Consider the following 18,167-nt stretch of genomic DNA (forward strand, 5'->3'; position numbering starts at 1 on the left):
AGAAGAAGGTGTTTCCTGTCTCTCAGCCTGGATTTGAACCCTGTGGTCACTGCTTGGTTCCCCATGGAGAGACAAGAGTCTCTTGATAATTATGGAGTTACATGGCGTGCATGAGGTCAGTTTCACAAGATCTGTCCACAGCTGTCCCAAGAGAGGACACCAGCTATTGCCTCTGAGGGTGTCCAGCTGGCTTGGCAGTGCTATATGCCTTCTGAGCAAGGACAGTGTCTTCAGAGGTCTCCAGGCTCTCTCCCAGGAAAGTGTACACAAGGTTGAAACCCATGTGTGTCCCTTAGAACCAAATGACCATGGACTCCAGTATCTTCACCTGTGAAATGGCCATGAATATCTCTTACTACCAGTAATCCTGTTTCCTAGGATTAACTCAGAGATAGACAGGCAAAGAGCAGAAAAGAAAAACCAGCTGAGTGTATAAATGGCAAAGAATTACATGCAATTGTAAATAATTCTCATTAGCATTCAGACTGGGCATTAGCTGTAATTGCTCCTGATCCAAGGCGCTTTATCTGAAAGCCGTACCTGGCAGAGGATCATTCAAGTCTCAGTCACCCGCTGCCCTCTCTTTCACAGTGACGCGGAGCATTGCTGAATCTCAGGATGTAATTATAACAAAGCTTCTGTATCTTATAAGTGACTCACTTCTGCCATTAATGGTGGCAGAAGAGTCAGCCTCACTCTCTCAGAGAACAATGCTGCTGATGCTGCCCAGGGTGGGGATGGGGGGATGCCTCACCTCTGTTATGCACTCATCAACCTGTGGTAATTCTCTGATGATCCGACAGGAGGATCACACAGAGGACTGAAGTTGACAGCTCTCACCTGGCCTGATAGCTTGTTTGCGTGGTGAGGGGCCATTGCACTTTGTTGCTGTTAGAAGAATGTGTGTTAGCAACCGTTGTGTTGTTAAGGAGGGAGTGGACGTGGAAGATGAGAGTAGTTCCGGGGATGAGTTGAAAGTGTAGCCACTGGTGTCCAATGGAGCTGAGTTTGGAGGTGGGCTCTACCAGTTTGGTTTGGATGGGATCCCAACTAAAGGATGACTCTTGTAGAGCAGGGACTGTGGCTGTCTTGTAAAGTACCCCCATTACACGAAAGGCACTTATGGATGTCTACTGGAGAATTGAACCTTAGCTTTCACATCTATAGAATGGAGCCAGATAGGACGACACCTTCGCTAGGGTTTGCTATGAGAACTGATTGAAGAAATGCTATGACCAGAGTAAGGACTCAGTGGTGCCTTTGATGACAAATAGATGGACAGAAGGGAGTTCAATGCTCTCCAGACTACAAAGAAGCAATAGTAATAGCCAAAAGAAGGTCCTGTATTTAGCCAGCACACAGAGTATTTTTACATTCATTTCCTCCTGATACAGAGGCAGGAATCCTGGTCCTTGCTTAACAGGTGAGGAAACTGAGGTTGATGGAACAGTGCAAATGCTTGTAGCCATTTGTGCAAACAAGATTAATACGCACCAAAGCCGTAGTCTAAAAGCAATATGAAATTGAACCTCAGGTACTTCTGTGCAGTGGCTGGTGGCAGTGGACATAAATAATATAGGGATGCTAGGCAACAGAGTCCATCCACAACACCCCAGCCTCATGGGTCTCTATGGCTGGATCATTGCCATTGGGTAACTTCTTACAGGAATCCCTACTCACCCCGTGTTAATGTCCTGCTGGACTCAGAGTTTGCTGGACCTTCCTTCCAAAACTACCCAGCTGCCCCCAGAGCATTGCCCCTGGTGGAAGAGGACACAAGTTATTCCAATTTCCCAGTCCCAGTGGTTGCTGCTACGCTCTCTATTGCCCTCAAGAGGGTGGGAGGTGTAGAGTTTAGTCTTCCATGAACATTGTACCTCTTTCCAACATAGGGTTTCTGTAACCATTTTTAACAACTCATAGTATGAATTCTTAATTTTGACTTGATGACTCAATACATCTTTTGTTAGCTATTTTCCCAGGTACTTGATAGTTTGAGGCTGTTGTATCTGTTGGACATTTATATATTTTAAATTAAAATTCTGTTGGTTTCTTGTTAGGAAAATACATTTGTATTTTGCAAAGTGATTTTGCATCCAGAAATATTTTCCAGGCCTCTTAGCAATTAAAAACTGTCCTAGTAGATTCTTTAGAAATCATAGTATATACAATGACAGGAGATACAATGAGCAATTTCATCTTCATCTCTTTCTTTCTCCTTCTCTCATTCCTCCTAAGACTTCAGTATGGTGAATTAAAGTGTCCTATGGGCATTGTGCCTTTTGCTGGGGCTGTGTAGGAACTGTTCTAATTTGAAGATTAAATATAGTTTGACTCTAGGTTTGTGGTAACTCATTCTGTCAGGTTGAAGAAGCCCCTTGCATTTCCAGTGTCTAGTTTTCTGTTCTTCTTAGTCATGAATGGGAGAAGACATTTTACGGATGCTTTTCCTACATGAGCCTGGATGATCATATGATCTTCCCCCACTCTGGGCCTGATAAACAACCTTGATTTTTGCTTCTTTGGCATAAACCCACCTTGCGTCATCCTGCAGCATCTCTGCAAATGATCTTTTCAGCATAGGATTGTAATGTGAGTTCCTGAGTGAAGCTCCTGGTGATTTACATATTCAAGCGTGTTTATCAGACTTCGGCTGCTTTAACCTTCTTCCGAGCTGGAAGCAGTTGCTGAGCAGGGTGCTGTTCTTCCTGAGGTGTTTGCTGGAGTTCACAGTGGGGCTTCTATGGAGGGTGCGTAAGAAAGCCAAGCTGGAGGTCACTGGTGAGGCACGCAGGTGGAGGGTGGGGAATAAAGCCACCGAGCCAAGTCTGAGAGGAACTTTCCAGCACTGAGAGGTTTCAACTGCTTAGGGTAGAAATACCCAGAGACTGTCAATCTTGCGTGGCATGGGGAGATCCCGGCCACGCACACTGCATGAGGGGTCTGCCAACCAGGACCCCAGAGGGAGGAGACTCAGTCCCAAATGAAACCGGATGCTCGTGGAGTTGAGTCTCCTCCTGAGCCTGCTGCCACTGCGGGCTGTGTGCTGGTGATTCATCATTCCCTGGTGGCCAGAGACTGAGGAACTGACTTCTCTAGCACCCATCCTCTCCCAGCTGGTGTCAGGGACTCTCCTGGCACGTTAGTTTCTGCAGGTCCCCCTCTCTCCCCAGCACATTAGTTTCTGCAGGTCACACACACACCTAATGACCCAATACCAATACCGTGTCTGCTCCTGACTTCATCCCCACGCCCTCTCCCACTCCTCTGAGTAGCTAGATAGGGCCGAGTTTCCCAGCTGGAATCTTCTCTTGAACCTCTTTGCTGGATGTGCCAGGCCCTGATCTCATTTGGATCATCACAGTAACAACACTCTGGGTGGTTACTACCTTCTTTTCCCAGATGAGGGAAAGCAAGGGCTCTGGTTGCTTATCTTCAATGGTTTCATTTTTCACAGTAAAATTGATTTGCTTTGCTTTTTACCTATTGAAGCAAGTTTCCTCTAGGCTCCCCATTCTGCTTACCGATTCTCCCTTCCTCTCCTGCCACTTCCCTTTCTTCATGTGTCAGAACTGGATCGCTCGGTGGAGACAGAGCTACAAATGGAATGCTGCACAGCTCCAGAGATTACAGCTAGCATAGGCCACACCTGACACTGGCGGCAGGCTTCTGTCTGGACTGTGGTGTTGTATTTTGTCCCCCTGACTTGAGTAGTCAGCAGAGGCTGGAAACAAAGTAGCTATCCAGAGGAGCTTGACCAAGGGACTGTTGCCTCAGGCCTCAGGGAGTGGAGAACTTTTCTTTTGTCCTACCTGTAAGCATGGGTGAGAGAAGGGTGTTGCTTTTTGAGAAGCAAGCACACACAGCACAGACTCTGATCACACAACCACCCTTAGGGACAAGGTAGGGAAGGGTTAGGCAAGTAACACCCATTATATTCTCTCCACTGCTGGCTGGGAACAGGCAGACAGGCGGACGGGCAGACAGCGAGCTAGCCTTCTGAGGTCCATGCAGGCACATAGGAGGTACGGAGGAGTGGGGACCGAGGCGCACATTTGAGGGCTATTTGTACAGCGTGTATTTTATAACTACCAAATGTATTTTATAGCTACCAAATGCCTACCCAGATGTATTTTATAACTACCAAATGTATTTTAAGCTACCAGATGCCCATCTTTCTAGGCAATTTCCATGTGGTTTCTTCGTTCATCTAGGCTCTTTCATTTGCTCACTGGCTTTTCTCTGCTCTTGAAGAGGATTGCTGACCTTCATTAAGTAAATGCACACTGCTGTCCCTTGCCCTGAGCTCAGGTGAAGCACAGAGCTGTGGCCAGGTCACACTCAAGGCCCCAAGGCTTTGAATGGGACTTGTCCCCAGGGGTCTCTCTCACTGTGGGTTTTGTGGTCCCAAAGACCTCTCTCTGGGTTCTCTAGGCAGCTTGGCCCCAGCCTCCCTAGAGGGCTGCAGATGGTCCTGCTCTTTCAAGTGTTTCCCAAGGCCCTCTGTATGAATCTGGGGGGGGGATGATCCTGCATTTAAATCAGACCATTCCCATCTCTCTCTAAGAACAAGAACATTTGAGGCAGAAGCAGCCAGAGAGACTGTCACATACACAGATTCAGCTATATGGTGCCACTTGCCAATCCAGCCAAGGTCAGGGCTGGGGACATAGGGCTCTATGTTATCCCACCACCTTCCAGATGTGTCCTGGTCAAACGCCCTAGCTTGTCTGTGTCTTGGTGCCCTCACTGTATAATGGGCTGTGTGACAGTACACTCTCACGCCATATGATATTTTGTGCAAGGATGAACTAAAGGCAAAGATGGTCAGTGTCTCATAGATTACAGTGAGGCAGAGTAGACATTGTCACTGCAGGAGGTGACAGTTGTATGTGTGTTACTGCCATCAGACTTCCCAGCAGGACAGATGCCATGATGTTAGAATACAAGGCCTCAGCTACCATGTGTGTCTATGCCTTGAGTTTTAGCAAAGTGTTTAAAAAGTAAAATAGTAGTAATGACAATAAAGATACGCAGGTGTGACAGCACATGCCTGTGACACTGAAACTAGCAGCTGGAGGTAGGAAAATCAAGAGTCCATGCTCATCACTGACCACTGAGTGAGTATGGGGCTAGCCTGGGAGACATGAGACCCTGCCTCAAAAATGAACAAACAAAAAACCCAACAAAAGGCCTGGGGGTTCAGTCACCAGCACCCATGTCGTGGCTTATGGCCACCTGTAACTCCAGTTCCATGGGATCTGATGTCCTCCTCTGCCCCCCACCACAGTCACTTATGGCCACCTGTAACTCCAGTTCCATGGGATCTGATGTCCTCCTCTGCCCCCCACCACAGTCACTTATGGCCACCTGTAACTCCAGTTCCATGGGATCTGATGTCCTCCTCTGCCCCCCACCACAGTCACTTATGGCCACCTGTAACTCCAGTTCCATGGGATCTGATGTCCTCCTCTGTCCCCCACCACAGTCACTAGGCATGTACACAATACACAGGCTACATATAAGCACACCCATACACATAAAATAATCACATTTTAAACATTATAGCCAATCTTACAGAGGCTGCATTACAATATTCCAGAACTCTGTGGCAATGAATAGACCTTTCCCTAGGCTTTATAGTCAATGACACAGATGACCTCTGCCCTGTAGGATCCACTCACTGTAAGAGCAAGAACAGGTGACCCATTTTTATCCTGTTTTACATATTTTGACTGTGCCTTTTCTATATCTGGATATTTTTTTCATTTATTTGTATGTTTATTTCCTTTAAAGAGTTTTTGTGTTTTGAAGTTTGCCTGTATGTATATTATCCACGTGTGCAGTGCTAGAGGAGGCCAGAAGAGGGCACCAGATCCCCTGGGACTGGAGTTGCTGAAGATTGTGAGCTGCCATGTGGGTGTTGGGAATCGAACCCACGTTCCCTACAAGCGCAGTCAGGGCTCTTAACTGCTCCTATTTACGTTTTTTTTTTAAAGATAGAGTTTCACTCTGTAGCCCAAGATGGTCTGGAACTTGCTGTGTAGCTCAGGATGGCCACCTGCCTCATCTTCCCAAGTGCAAGGATTCTGGGTGTACAAGTACCAACCACGTTAGCTTAGATATGTCCAGATGCCTGAATACTTAGAGTTGTGTCACTGTCACCTGTGGTATTTGGAACACTCCAAGCTGTGCTGATTTGTAGCCAGGGCCAACGGCTGATGCCATATAGCCTGGGTGTGCTGCAGCCTCCGCCACTCTGGTGTGTTCCTGCAGCAATGGGGCAGCCTTACAGCGTGTCTCTCATAGTGAATCCTGTCACATCCCTGTCGCTCAGTGACGCCCAACACTTTACTGCCAGGATCATTTATGAGTATTAAATGAGTCATGGAGCTTGAGCAAATTAATATTTGAAACGCATCTACAACAAGGGCATAAGTATATTAAATAATCTGATTAATAAACAGCTGCATGGACCACCCCCCTCCCCTCCAGGAAAGTCAGCCATCATTTTGTTGGGCTTTTTAATTTGTGGTGATGTGGTCCTGTCCCTGAATGACAGGGAAATGGCATTAGTGTTTTCTGTGGGGAAGCAGCTCAGAGACCATGAGCTGCTGAGAAGTGCTACTTAGCTGTATTGCTGAGGCTCCCTAGGGGAAAGTTCCATTAAGGCATGCTAGATCCTAGGGGTGGGTGGGTTTGGTGGTCATCAGTGGGGTTTCCCAGTCTTACACTGGACATGTTTTGATTGATGTACATGCTGGTGCCCACAAAGACAGGACAGAGAGCATCAAATCCCCTGGAAATGGGTGGTTGTGAGTTTACATACAGGTGCTGGGAATCCTTTGGAAGAACAGTAAGTGATCTTAACCACTGAGCCATCTTTCCTGGCTCCTGGACTCTAATCTTTAGCTTGAAAGGAAGCATTTTAATCTCCCTAAACCCAGTTTCCTCATCTGGAAAATGGACACAACAGTGATACTCATCTGACAGCATTATTGAGAGCCTAGTGTCCCAGATCCTATAATGGCCTGCACCTTTCCCTCTTCAGGCCCCCAGCTGTCTCCTCCTCAGACAGGCCTGTTCTGCCCCATGCCCGTAATCTAACCAATCTCTCTTTGACTGAACCACCCCCAGCAACCTATGGGATAGGAACATATCTGCCAGCATCCCTTTATTAGCAGCTGGCACCTAGTAGGTGCACATAAAAAAAAAACTTAAATGCACGCTAAAAGGTAACAGGTGGCTGCGCAGCCCGCCACAGTGTCTCTGCTTAATGCAGGACTGGCATTAGGCCACTCAGACTGTGGAGCTGAATGGCTGGTAGTAGGAAACCCTGGACAGAGACAAGCTGTCTTCACTGTTGCTTCTGGAGCTCAATAAATATTTGTCGGTAATGTATCGATTGATTCTCACAGCACCTGGCACCGGGCTTGACTGAGGCCCTCCATTAGCAAGTCAGGAACACGAGACAGAGATAGATGGTGTTTCCTCTTGTGGTCTCTCCTGTAGGGGGCTGGGTGAATAGTAAGCTTTGCCCGGCCCCAGCACTATCCAGCTGAATGAAGATAAAAGGCAAGGCAGCTGGAGAACAAAATGTCTCTGTGATTGCCAATCAGCATGGCTCGAGAGCGAGTGTGGCTGGAAGGCAGAGCTGGCTGGGTTCCTGCCCAGGTGCAGTGGTGCTGGACGCTGGCCAGGCAGCCCCTCCTCCTTTGGGGAGAGTCTGGCAGCCTGTAGGCTGTCCACCAGGCTACCTCTGACTGGATCTATTTTCACAACTCCTTTTACATCTGTGTGAACGTGCATACATACATACATACATGCGTGTGTGTGTGTGTGTGTGTGTGTGTGTGTGTGTGTGTGTGTGTCCAGTTGTGTGGAAAGAGATAGAAAAGACAGTCAGGCTTGGCTAGGGCAGGGAGGTGTGGCAGTCCAGGGTGTCGGGTACTCGCTTATTACCAGAGGATGGAAGAAACAGGGTCACTGGACTTTTGGGACTCCCATCCCAATGACAGAGTCAAGGAGCTGAGCTCTGGGCACTGCACAATGGGGCCTTCCCTTCCTGAGCCACTTTGGAAGGTGAGCATTGAAACTGAAGGAATGGCTGACATGCCAGAGAAACTGGCAGACTTTGGAAAACTGTTGTGGAAGGGCCAGGCAAGAGGAGACTGTTGTGGAGAGAAGAAAGCAGGGTAGCTCTTAGGAGCCAGTGAATTAGCACTGAGCAGGTGGCATGGGCAAGCAGTGATTGTTGGAGGTAGTGCTGGAGCTGTGTTCTCAGAGTTCACTGTGCTTATTGTGGGGACTCAGTTCTGGGGTTTTGAGTTTGCACTTAGGGTTGAATAGAAATTCTCCTTACAGGTGGAGGCCCTGCAGGGAATTCAGAGTTCTGCAGGCACAGTGTCATTTGCCTACTTGGGGAGCTAGGAGTGGTGCTCTCTCACTCTGCTGGAGCATATGCTGGGGTGTGCTGGGTAGAGTCTGCAGGGCTGCAGTGGGCTGGACAAATGGGCTTGGGCCCCTAGGAGATATGCTAGACATCCGAGACATCCTTCCTGCACTTCAGTCCTCATAGGTGACAGGTGACAGCATCCCACTGGTTGCCAAGCCCATTCCCTGCACCCTCCCTGCCCCAGCTTTAGCACAGAACTAATCCTCCCATCACAACACCCCTGATACTTGCCCCACTGCCTTCCAAAGCCCATTGTTATCACCTGAGATCATTCCAGGGTAGAATCTGACCATGTCACCTCTTGTTCCAGACCCAGGCATGATGTCTAGGGCCTTTATAAGGAATGAGCCATTCAAGAAAGATGTCTCTGACAAATGCACTGGCATGTGATGAAAGCAAATGTCAGAATCACATGGACATCTTGCACAGTGTCATGTTTTGTTTGTTAGTTTGATACAAACCAGGGTCATCCAGGAAGAGGGAAAGTCAATTGAGAAAATGTCTACGTCAATTTGCCTGTAAGCAAGTCTGTGTGGGCATTTTCTTAATTGATTGACATGTGAGAGCCCAGCCCAATGTAGTCTGGGGTGTCTGAGAGAGTAGGTTCAACAAGCCATGGGAAGCAAGCCAGTAAGCCGCACTCTTTCACGGCTTCTGCTTCGGTTCCTGTCTCTAGGTTCCCACCTTGAGGTCTTGCCCCTCAGTGATGGATTACAAGCTGTAAGCTGAAATAAAGTCCTTTGTCCCTGAGTTGCTTATGGTGACAGCGTTTTATTACAGCAATAGAAACTTAACTAGGACAGAAATCATAGACAGCAGAGTGCCCTGGTCACAGCATGGCTTGGGCCCACTCTGACCAGGCCACTTGGTAACGTGGCACAGGAGAAAGAAACCTGTCATCTCAGTGCTCTCACCTGTGGAAAAAGAAAGAGTCTACACCTCATGGAGCTGGTTGGGTGGCAGGCACCCTGCTGTCTACACTGCTAGCCTGTGCTTTAGCACTCATGTGAGCTCTTATCTGGCCGCATGATTCTTTGTGTTCACATAGACACAGACACTTTCTCCCACTCTGCAGCTCTGGCACTCAGGGGCAGGGTCTTCTCTGGCCTCACAGCACCCCTGAGCCTACATCTGCCACACATTATTCCTTACTACTGCCATCTGAGGACGCAGGGCTGTAACTGGCTTCTTGTTATGTGTGTGACATCCACCACAGTGCAGGAAATATAGTAACAGGAGATTGTTTAATGAGCGATGAGTGAGTGAATGACTGAATGAGTGAAGGGGAACAGGGCTTTGAAACGTAAGACCTCCATGGGTAGATCTGAGGAGATGGGACAGTCTAGGCAGTGGGGGCAGGCTATCTAAAGCTGAGAGGTTGGAAGAAGGGTGCACTGTGGTGATATAGAGGAAAAGCAGAGACACAGTCGCCAGCCAGATGCAGAGGAAGCAAGACGAGAATGCCTTACTGAGAACAGGTACCAAGCCACGTGGCTAAACACAGATAAGAATTATGGGTTAATTTAAGTTGTAAGAGCTTGTTAGTAATAAGTCTGAGCAACAGATCAAACAGTTTATAATTAATATAAGCCTCTGTGTGTTTGAGATTGAAAGACGGTGGGACTGGGCGGGACTGGGCAGGACAGGGCGGGACAGAATTTCTGTCTCGTCTCTACAGCGCACCCCAGCAAGAGTGTGTGACCAGGTGGGACAGGCTGGGATGCGTTGTGTAGTGAAAGGAGTGTGACTGTGATGGGGTGGGCATAATGGGGGAGGGGCCGAGGAGGATTCCTTCACTTCTGCCTGCCCCCATGGATCTTGCTGAATGCCTCTGCCACACCATGAATTGTTTATGAGATGCCGGGAACAACTAGCTTGACTCCTTCCTGGGCCAGACTGTAGTGTTTCAGAGGTGGAAACTAGAGATACTGTTGTGTTGTCCGTTTTCTCCAAAAGATCTTCATATGCACAGAGATGCGCTGTTTGCTCCTCCCCTTACACTTCCTCATCACAGAAGTCTGCAGGCATAGGGAGTGCACTGTGCGCTGATGAGGAGTCCCCGCAGCTGTCACTCGGCTCCTGCAGGAGTAAAAATTATGCCGCTTCCTCCACTCCCCAAGATGGACTCTCTCCTCCTGTCAGACTCCAACACAGGCCGTTTTCTGGGCACCTGCACAGGAGACTTCCCTCTGAAGTTCTTGGGACCAAACAGAACCTGCTTGTCTAAAAGCAGTAGGAAAGACAGTGCCTGGGCCAGCAGCTGAGGCTCACGGAGGTTGAATAGGAGCTGGAGGTTGTTTATGGGAATCATGATATTCTGTGTACTGGGGACACTGTACAGCCCTGGCCTGCTATCCCGGCAGGTGGCAAGGTGATTGGTGACAAGGACACAGGAGGGGACTCGGAGAAACTGAGTAACTCACGCTGCAGCACACAGCTAATACATAGCCAAGCCAGAATTCAAACGGGGACCTTCTGGCCCCCCTCCACTGTATCACAAAGTCACTCGGAGTGTGAAGTCACATGCCTGGTGCAGTGTGGGAATGACCACATTTAACCAATCCTTACAGGTCTTCATGCGGGAGGTCAGACTGCTTTCATCCATCTAACTCCCCTAACAATGAAAAGTGGATGTTTGCAGGAGCTGTGTGTGTCCCCCTGCCCTGAGCTCCAGGCTGGATACATGATTCTGGGGGAGCCTGATGTTGATTCCCTGGTACCTTTGTTAGAGGCAGGCAGGGTGAAAGCCTGCACAGACCAAGTAAAACCAAATCCTGAGCGTTGGGTGGGAGTGCAGCCTTGGGGTGAGTGACACAGATGACAGGCTTGGACTGTCAAGAGCTGAGGGTGACCTCAGTGGCCAATCCCATGCTTCTTTCTCTATGATTGGTTTGGGGAGAAAGCCCCACAGAAGTGAGCATTTCTGCCGAATGCACCCTGTTCCTCTTTATCTCAGATATAGAGCTGTGTGTCGGACTCTGAATGCCACTCTGAGAACACTTGTTTCCAAGTTGAGCATCTCCACATCCGTGCTTCCTGGGGAAATTGCCCTCATCAGTCTGGCCAGCATCACCTGACCCAACGCGGGGTGATAATGGTGTGTGCTGAGTATCTGCTGGGAGTTGGGCAGGATGCTGAGTGCTTGAGTGTGGCCTTGGTCTATCCTCTGAGCAACTCTGTGAGCTTGGGATTGCTGTTGTCTGCATCTTTGAGATGAGCTGGGAGTTGGAAGAGTTGCATCATCAGTACTTGTCACCGTGTGTTAAGATGCGGCCCCAGCCTGTGCTGCTGTTGGGAGCCATAGAATCTTTCCGAGTTGGGGCCTGATAAGAGGAAGTTAAGCCATCAGGAGGCATGTTCTTGAAGAGACAGAAGGACCCCGAGCCCCAACCTCTCCCCACCTCTGCTTCCCAGCTGCTATGAGGTGAACAGACAGTGAATCTGAAGTGACAGTATGTGTCCCTGTCATGATGTGCAGTGTCAACCCAGGTCCAAAGCAGCAGGACCAAATGACCATGGACTAAAACCTCTGTGAAGCAAAATATCCCTTCACGTTGGTTGTCTCTGCTATTTTGTCACAGTAGTGGAAAGCTGACTGTCACTGAGAGTAAGTTCTTTGGGACGTGTCATCTGTCGGTGGAAATGCTAACGCTGGATCCCAGGGCTCCTGACCTCTCAGGCTACTTGTGCTTTCTCTCCCAGGTGTGCCAAGCAAAGCCTGGAGTGCATAACACAGACTCTGGGAAGGCTGGCCTGGGTGCCACTTACTTGCCTGCCTGGTCCACACTGGATAGCCAGCTCTCCCCTGCTGTGTTTGAACTCCTTAGCTGCATGTCTTTGTTGTCTGCATGGCTTCCCACCTTCTCTACCCACTCACAAACCATGTTCTCATTTCACTGCATACTTCAGTGATTTTAAAAATATTTTATTGTGATGAAATATATATAAAATGGGTGAATTTTGTCAAATGGTCATAGCTGCACTTGCAGCGCCCAGGAGGCTGGAGCAGAAGGATCAAGAGTTTGAGGCTAGCCTACGGTAGAGTAACAAGACAACCATCCCCAGCTTAAAAAATGGTAAATGTTATGGGGTATGATTTACATATTACCAAAACTGCTTAAAACCAATGAAAAGCACAGATGAAGGCTCCTGCCAGGTGTCCCTTGCCATGGCCTCCTGAGACAGGCTAATTCTACTTTCTGGGATTGGGAATACCACAGCATGTTGTTATGCTTGGATATGTGCTGGTTTCCCGGATGTGAAGGCATGAGTAAGACCAAACACAGTGTTATCACACATGGCAGACCCCCTGGGAGCCAGGCAGCCCCCCAAGACCTGTTGTCCTGATGCCCCTCTGTAGTAAGGCATAGCTTCCCTCTCCAGTGCCAGGGCAGGGGCAAGAAGAAGACCATTGGCCACCCAGCCCTGTCTCGCCGTGCCTTTCCATTGCTCTACAGCTGTTTGCTGAGTCCCTGCTCTGCCCATCTGCTCTGGCTCCTGGGCTCCCTGCAAGAGACAGAAAAGTTCTACCTAGGCCAGGTTCTAACCGGCTGTCGTTGCTGCTCTGTGACTTCTCTTGTCCCATGGTTCCTGTTGTCCCCTGACTTCTACAGGCCTGCAGCATCTTTTCTCCTTCCCCTCTTTGTTCTGTCTTCTTCTGGCCCATGATACTTTTCGTCTTGTACATCTGCTGACTGTGATGTCTCTTGGTCATGGTCTGTGGCCCTGTGGCTCTGCAGCCCCGTAGCTGTGTATCTCTGATCTGATTTTTCCCCCTGTTTGGTTTTATTAGCCAGGGATCATTTGTACACACAGTTTATCCCAGCCACACCATATAGAACCAATGATGACTGTGACTGGTATGATAAAGCCATGTGCTCAGCTGCTTTCCAGAGGAGCCTTGTGACCAACAGGCCTTATTTATTCATTAAACAGATTTCAGCAGTAGAGACTATTTCACCCCCCCCCAGACACACACACACACACACACACACACACACACACACACTTGGTGTTGGAACCCATTTTGGGTGATGGAATGCAAGAAGGAATCTGACAAGAGGTCCTGCCTGCCTGGGGCATTATTCCTGTATGTGTGCATGTGCATTCAGGGGTAGGGGGGATGAGAAGGAGGTCCTCAGTTAGTGTAGAGTATCCAAGGCAGTGAGCATCAGGTAGAGGACAGGAGGGTCCCTGAGTGGACTGGGGCTGTGAAGTACATGACATCAAGGTATTAGGTCCCTGTCCTTCAAAATGAGCATCTTGAAGAGAGTATCAGAGGAGCCTCTCCCAGCTCCAGCCCTAACAGCCTTTCTCTAGAGACTGTTCAATAAGAAACAGGGATGAGTATCCTCTAGGGAGTCATTAAGAAAAATAAGTCCCTATGTCCCACTTAATCTTGTAAGAGGTCAACAGGTGCCACCAAGGACCCTGGGAGATAATAAGGGGTCAGAGGTCTTCTAAAAGCAGTTCGAGCGGGCTTGAGAAGTCCCCTCCTCATCCTCCAAGTGCAGTTCCACCTGCCTACCCAGGGTCCTGTGCTGCTTGAAGAGTAGAAAGTCATTTCCATGGGACCAGTAATTTAGAGATTGCTGTCAAAATGGCAGAGGTAAGGACAAGAGGGTCCCTTTACCATAAGTGAGAGGTGAGCATTTGGATAGAATGAAGCCTGGAGCTACACTCCTGAAGGAGAATACTCTGGAAAGAGGCATTAGAAAGACCTTGGGGTGGAAGTAGTTTGGAATGTTCTAGAGAGAGTAAGAAGACCTGAGTGAACAAACATAGTGAGTGTGACTAGGAGAGAGTAAGCCTGGTGTGAAGGGCATTTTTAGCCATCGTGATGTCTTGACTTTTGTTCAGATGACCCTGAGAGCCACTGGGGAACTCTGGACCACCACCAAAGGACCAAAGGTGGTGTGACAAGTGTCACTCTGGCTCCATTCGTTGGAACAATGAAGACAGGAAACAGAGTGTCAGAGTGACTCTGTGGGACGTGCTGGTCCCCAAGCCAGGCAGTCAGGGCAAAGACCACCTGTGACAGAGGCAGTGAGAAGTGTGGTGGGTTTCTGACATGTTCTGTGGGCAGAATGGGGAAGCATGGGTGCCTCTCTGAGACCCCGTCCTCTCCTGGCTGGAATACGGGGGTGGCTGTAAGTTTCAGTGGCACTCACACAGTGCGTGTTCGGCAGGCTAGACCCTCTCTTCTGCATCCTGTGCCTCTACTCCTGTGTGCCGTCCCTGCCAGCATTCCAAAGTAGACATCTCGTTGCCAGATGCTGTCATGGAAACGAAGAGATGAGGAAACAGGAGAGGCCCAGAGGAAGGGATGGGGTGGGAGAGACGTCATTCCCTCTCTCACCCATGTGGCCCACTCTCACCAGTCCATTATACTAGGTGACGGCTCCGAGGAACCAAGTTGAGGCAGGCAGATGGAGTTACGGAGGAGACAAAGGCTGATGAGTGAACTGGGGAGTACAGGGGCCAGGGCAGCCTCCCATGAGGTCAGGCATAGCTTTGTTGTCAGCTTCCCAGGACTCAGGCAGGCTGGTGCCAGGATATGACTCATCAGGTGACCCTTGCCCATCTGCCATTGCCCCCCCCTGCTCCCCCCCCACCCCCGTGCTCAGTAAGAATCTATGCAGTCACTTCCCATGGACACCCTCAGCACGTCATCGAGTCAAAGTTTCTGATGCTCCAGGGCCCTCGGCACAGTGTGCAGATAGGAGCTGTTCTGTGCTGTTGCCCGGTCCCCTCAGCTGTGTGTCCTTCTGCACCTTGTGCTTTTCTGACATCGCGTTCTAGCAAAGAGCGCTTCCCCTTCTCTACCCCAGCCCACCCACAGCTTTGCTGCGCCCTTCCTGTGTGTCCACTGTGTGGTCCCCCCCACCCCACTTAAGAAGCCAGCTTCAAGCTTTGCAGCCCCCAAGACTCCCAGTCCCCAGAGGCCACGTTGGGACTTTGAGCTGCGAGACAGAATGGCTTCTCTGAGCTTCAGTTCCTGATCTGTTCAAGGGATTGGTTCTTGGACCAACCTGGTAGGTAGGATTCAATGGGTTCAGCAGATGCGGCCCTGTTGTTGTTACTTGCTGTATGTTGCTCTTTTCCTCGATAATGAGACAAAAGTTCCTGACAAAGCCATTTAAGGAAGGCAGGTTTGTTTTGGCTCGCAATTGAGAGGGCACAGTCCATCATGGTGGGAAGGCTTGGCAGCAGGAGTGTGGGGAGGCTGGCCACATCCCGTCCCCAACCAGTGTGATGTCAATTTCAGTTGTCTGCTTTGCAGGGTCTGGAAGTCTCAGGAAGGAGATGTCTGGATTAAGTTGGTCTGTGGGCATGTCTGAGGTATTTTATTTTTTAAGATTTTAAAAAATATTATCTTTTTGTTTATTTAGTTAGTGTGTGTACAGGTGCACACATGTCTGTCTTAGCTTTAATTGTGAACTTTACACATCCTAGAGTCATCTGAGAGGAAAGCCTCGGTTAAGGTATTTCCTAGATCAGATTGGATTGTGGATGGCTCTGTGGGAGAGTGTCTTGATTATTCAGCGATGAAGGATGGCCCAGCCCACTGTGGGTAGAAACATCCCTAGGCAGGTAGTCCTGAGTATGAAAAGCTAACTCAGCATGAGCCTCAGTGAGCCAGCAAGCAGCACCCCTCATGGTTTCTGCTTCTGCCCTGACTGCCCTCCCTGATGGACTGTGACCTGGAAATGTGAGCCTCGTAAACCCTCCCCCCCCACCCCCCCACCCCCGCTAAGGTGATTTTGGTCAGAATCTAATCACATCAACAGAAAGGAAACTACCCCCCCACCCCTGTCTGTGCTGTGTTGTATGTGTGGAAGTTAGGGGACAAGCTGTGGGAGTTAGCTCTCTTCTTCCTTGATCTGAGTCCCAGGGTCTGACCTTAGGTCTTCAGGCTTGGCAGGAAGCATCTTTACTGGTTGGATCATCTCACTAGCCTGAGGGACTTTCTTATTTGCACTAATTGACTCATCTGAGATGTAAGCAGCCATATTACTATTTCAGGGCTAGTCCTGGACAGAATGAAGAGGCAAAAGGGGCCTGGGCACCAGCATTTGAGGCTCTCTGCTTCTGACTGTGATACTCTGTGGTTGCTGCTGCAAGACCCTGCTGCCTTGACTCCCTGGGTGGTGGTCTGCACCATGGACCAGGGACTGAAAGAAACCCTCCTCTTCCTTACGTTGCTTTTGTCAGAATGTCTTATCATAGCAACAGAGGAAAAATCAACCCAAAACAATCAGGGAGCAAAGGGACAAGAGTGAGTCACCCCAAGAAAAGTTTCTCCCCTCGTCCCTTTTTCCCTTTTTATTCAGACCCGATCTCGGTCCATGGGATGGTGTCACGCATATTACCACCTCAGTCAGACCTCTCCGGGAACATCCACAGACACTCTCAGAGGAATGTCTCCTAGGCAACTCTAAATCCATCCAGTTTGACAGTCAAGATAACCATCACACCTTTCAAAGCTCCACATCGATGATGGAGGTGGGGGAGGAGGGCCCCCCACAGGCTTTGTTTGTGAATTGATCATTTCTCAGTGAGGTGGAATGAATCTTCCAAATCTATGCTCCCCTTCATTTGGGGAGATGGTGCCAGCCTTACACCAGGTTCATTCTAGGCAATGGGGGGACAAAGAGAACACGTGTGATTCATGCTTTTGGGTTTGCTGCTTGATGGGGCAGACAAATGTGACATGCACCATCTCCACGGTCTCTTCATGACAAGCTTCGTGTTATGGTCCAGAGGAAAGCAGGGCAGAGGGTGCAGGAGGGCAAACCTAGAGAGAAGAGCTGGGACCTGCTGCGGTTGGGCTCAGAATTAAGGCTGTGCTGTCCTCTCCCCTGTTCTAACCTACAATCTCTCCATTGCTGTGAGTTTGGGAACTACCTGGTGGTATGCATTGGGTAAGGATCCCTCCTCAAGGCCTGTGTCTTGAAGGCTTGTTCCATAAACCATGATGCCTTTGGGAAATGGCAGGACCTTTCAGTGGTAGAACCTAGTGGGAGATCTGTAGGCCTTTTGGAAGCTATTCCTGGAAGGACATTGAGGGACCATGGCAACTTTCCTTACTTTCTGTTTTGCTTCCTGCGCAAGGGTGAAAGTGTTTATGCTGCCACTTGCTCCAGCCTTCAACGTCATCTCAGGCCCAAGGCAACAGCACCAGCTCAGCTGGCTCTGATCGGAATTCAAAGCTATGAGCCCAAATCCACCTTCCTCTGTGTTGGTGGGTGATTGACTGCAGGCACAAGTGGGAAGAAGAAAGAGAAGCAGGGTCGTGAGATGCCTTTTGTGGCTTTCAGAGGGTCTTCTAGAAGTGACCTGGAGCAGTGTTTCCCACAGCTGCTCTGGGGATCATGAGCGTGAAGTGGTTCCCCATTGAAGTGCCAGGAAATGCTCTTCTCAGGGTCCACCCAACTCCATTAAGAATGGGACCTGGTTGGACAGAGCTTGGCTTTGAATCTCAACTCTACCATGTGTCTAATGCTAGTGAAACTTCTTGGGCTGACTCACTCTTCTTGTCTGTAAAATGGGAACAATGGCAGTACTATTGACAAGGAGTTATGAGAATTTGTGAGACCATACAACAGGAAATGCTTAATGACAGCTGTCAGGTCACTGTATGTTAAATACTTGCTATGACATTTTTATTTTAAAATTCATTTAGAATACATAAATTACATTTTATTTTATC

At 49.1% G+C, this 18,167-nt stretch overlaps 1 protein-coding gene across 1 annotated transcript in view; it reads left to right on the plus strand.

The window, feature by feature from the left end:
- The window catches only part of Hrh1 (histamine receptor H1), a 91,084-nt gene that overhangs the window by 2,626 nt on the left and 70,291 nt on the right, over positions 1–18,167 (plus strand).

The sequence above is a fragment of the Mesocricetus auratus genome, unplaced genomic scaffold (genome assembly GCF_017639785.1).
Source record: "Mesocricetus auratus isolate SY011 unplaced genomic scaffold, BCM_Maur_2.0 Super-Scaffold_100676, whole genome shotgun sequence".
Taxonomy (NCBI): domain Eukaryota; kingdom Metazoa; phylum Chordata; class Mammalia; order Rodentia; family Cricetidae; genus Mesocricetus; species Mesocricetus auratus.